Consider the following 3999-nt stretch of genomic DNA (forward strand, 5'->3'; position numbering starts at 1 on the left):
TTTACAGCGGTCAAACAATAGCCTAATACAGACATATTTTTTGAAAGTCTGTTTGTGCTCCCAACCCTCACCCAATGTGGGACTGGAATGTAAGCCTTATGAAGAGTAGGGGCTGTTTTTGGTTCACTGAAACAGTGCCTGGCACACTACACATTCAATCAACACTGAATGATTGAGGAGCAAAACCATCAACATAATACTAGGCCTTGAGTGCTTCCCTGAGGAAGTATGTGGCTGGTCAGTATAAGTAAGTGATTATACAGTAACATGCTGTGTGTGTGGTTGGTTTTCTGTTTTGACTGAATCACAATCGCAGGATACAACCTGCTATTTTCATTATCTGAGAGACATAAATACTTGTAAGATAGTTGTATGTTTCTTTTGTAATTGAAATGAAGACTCTCAAGTAAAGTTTATTGTTGTCATAGAAGCATGGAAAACTGTGACAAGGTTCACACTGATGAGGAAAGGTCACAAGCAACATGCTATGCATTGAAGGAGAAAAGCAGCTTGTGTACTGAGATCTCGAGATGTGTGGTTGGCATGTGCCTCATCTCGGAAGAACCACAAAGAATTGCACAAGGTAAGTCAAAATGAAACATCACAGGGTATCAGCAAGACGCCTGGGGGTAAACGCTACAGATGTAAAGCCATTGAATTCCAGGGTGAGTAAAGAATATAAAATGAGTTACAGCACTAGGAGAATATTTTGGGTATCAAATGTCTTTTTTATACAGTTAAGTTTGTTTTAAATACTTTATGTAGATGAGCTAATGTAAACAATTTGAAACATCATGATGATTTAAAAATACATATAGTAATGAGACCCTGTAGTCCTGGGATTGAACCAGCTTAACTTTAAAATGTTTCATGTCTTGAGCGATGAAAGTTGCAAAGGTGTAGGCTATCTTGCCATGCCACACCCCTTTGGGAAAATATTACTGAAATAAAACAAGTCAGGATTTGTTTAGCCATTTTATAATACATATGTAACTTCTGATAACAGTTACTGGTATGAAATTTCTCTTCATTGAGTAATTAGCTAGAAAGTTCAAGAGATAAGTTTTTTGTTTTTTTTTTTGAGTCAGAGTCTCGCTCTGTCTCCCAGGCTGGAGTGCAGTGGCGCGATCTCGGTTCACTGCAACCTCCCCCTCCAGGGTTCAAGTGATTCTCCTGCCTCAGCCTCCCAAGTGGCTGGGATTATAGGCACCTGCCACCACGCCCGACTAACATTTTGCATTTTTAGTACAGACAAGGTTTCATCATGTTGGCCAGGCTGGTCTTGAACTCCTGACCTCAAGTGATCTGCCGGCCTCAGCCTCCCAAAGTGCTAGGATTACAGGTGTGAGCCACAGCACCTAGTAGAGAACTTCTTAATGTGTTCCTTTGCTTTGCAATTTGTTAGTAACACAGTAATCTCTCCTTTCTAGAAACACATTAACATTTAATTCAAAGTGTAATGGGAGTTTTAGATTAGGACACAGTATTGAATATTAGTAACAACAGTTCCTTCTTTGTCCTTTCCTCACCCAGTGAGTCTAATCATTGCTTGTATTTTGGTGCAGCCCTGATCCTTTATGCTGGATATGTTGGGACAGCTAGAGGGTGATGGGACAATACATGTGACCGCTGAGTGATGGTTTGTTTCTCTGAGTATTTAATGTTGAAGCCATACTGTTGTTTCAGATAGTTTCCAGAATATAAAATCAAAGGGATCAAAATATGATGAGATTTAAAACCCCCTTTGCTGGAGGAATCAAGGCCTTTCTACATTTGGGTGCCCCCATTTTTTTTGTTTGTTTAAAAGCACTCCAGGTCGCCGGGCAAGGTGGCTCACACCTGCAATCCCAACACTGGGAGGCTGAGGCGGGTAGATCACCTGAGGTTAGGAGTTTGAGACCAGCCTGACCAACATGGAGAAACCCCATCTCTGCTAAAAATACAAAATTAGCCGGGCATGGTGGCACACGCCTGTAATCCCAACTACTCAGGAGGCTGAGGCAGGAGAATCACTTGAACCCGGGAGGCGGAGGTTGCAGTGAGCCGAGATTCCGCCATTGCACTCCAACCTGGGCGACAAGAGCGAAACGCCGTCTTAAAAAAAGAAAAAGGATTCCTGCTCTCTCTTCAATTAGCATGATCCAACAGTGGTGAGTAAAGTACATTTTACTGCAATGAATTTATAAGTCCCCAGACTTGATGATCTTCATGATACTCAAATGCAGTCATTTATGCACAGAAATGTCTTGTAAACTACAGGGATATAAACAAATGCATGGATTATTATCATTGTTAGGAGGCTCAGCTAACGCTGAACAACTTTAGGAGGCAGCTTGGTGTAGGGTATAAGAACTTCAGGCTGGAAGGCCTGATCCTATGAACCTGAAGGAGGGTGTCTCCTCCCTTGTGGAATAAGGGATAGAGGTCATTTAGGGGAAGGAGAAAGCGTAGGGTAGGCAGCTTTGAATATGACGCTTAAGAACTGGTATGGTTGAGAAGTCCTCATTCACTGAAAGTGGGGTTTGATTTTAGGGTCACTGCTGTATGGAGAAGACCTGCCCGTGGTGGCACAATATGAAACTTAAAAAATAATCTAAGCCAGTAGATATGTTTCATTGAGTGGCTCCACCGAGATAGTTTATTTATTGAAGACAAGGTATGTTTAGTGATATCTATGCCATTAATCAACTCAAAAAAAAAAAGGTTACTATGCTCTTTTCAATTCTGAAATAAAGTCTTCTGAAAGGTGTTAGTTCTGAGGTAAACAAGCCTCAGCTTTAGAATCCTATTGAAATGCAAAACTTGCTTTGTGCGGTTTCCCTGTACACTCTGCATAGTGTTTTGGAAACCTGCAGTTATCTAAATTCCCATCGGGTGACATTGTTTAATCCAACATTCCCACTTTCATACATGAAAATAGCTCTAAGGCCACACCACTGATATGCTTTGAACTCTCTTTCTGGTGGTTGGAAGGGAGTTTCCAATCCCACTCCCTTTCCTCTGATGGTTTTCCTGCTCCCTGCCCCACTAGGTCATTCAGGAAAGGCCTCTGGCAGCTCCCCCAAGCAAGGGCTCCCAGGGGAAAGAGACATTGACCTTAGCCAAGAAATCACCTGTCTAATCACTGAACTTTTTAGGCCACCAGGAGTCCACACCGGTGCAAGTTACAAGTTGTGTGTGTGTGTGTGTCGCAAAACTTCAGGCTTCTGATACTGAGAGAAAATGATGGTTGCTTTAAAGTGATCGCTACATCTATTTTCAAATATTGTGATGAGAGCAGGAAAACAGTACCCTTCACCTTTAAGAAAAAGCTGCAAATATTATTTTGCTTTGAAGGCAGTAATAACCGAAATAACAAAAAGGTTTCAAGTCGTATCTTAATTAAAAGGGTGGCTGCTTCTCCAGTCCTGAGCTTATACAGAGCTCTAAGAAGCGCCCCACCCCATCTTTTTGAAAGTCTTAGAAAGATTACCACCCCATTGCTTTAAAACCTGAGGTGCCTCCCTTCTTTAAAAACGACCCCCCTCAATCATACTGCCCACACTATCACTCATCAAAGGTACACTTTATAAACCGCCCTGCTGTGCTTCACACATGCAAAAAGTATACAAAGTGGATACACTTCTACTGTGGGTGCCACCGTGGAGGTATATGTTTAGTAAACATTTAGTTATTTTATTTTTGTGAAATAAGAACTGATCGACCAAACCTTTCAAACAGACCCACCAGATGATAAATACCACCATATGCTTGATTCACAGTACATTTAGGCATAAACACTTCAATTACAGCTTTGTGTTTAGTATCAATAATCTTCTTGTGTGCGCGTTTTCTCTCCAGATCCCGTGCTCTGGATCACATTTTGCAAGTCGCTTAATACAGATAAAGCACCTTTCCAGGTACGCTTCCGAGAACCATATGTAATTACGTACACAAAGGTGTGCACAGAGATTTTCACAAACAAATGTCCATATGATGCCGCGCCGCGCTCCCGCACAT

This window comes from Colobus angolensis, unplaced genomic scaffold, assembly GCF_000951035.1.
Source record: "Colobus angolensis palliatus isolate OR3802 unplaced genomic scaffold, Cang.pa_1.0 Scaffold228, whole genome shotgun sequence".
In the NCBI taxonomy this organism is placed as follows: domain Eukaryota; kingdom Metazoa; phylum Chordata; class Mammalia; order Primates; family Cercopithecidae; genus Colobus; species Colobus angolensis.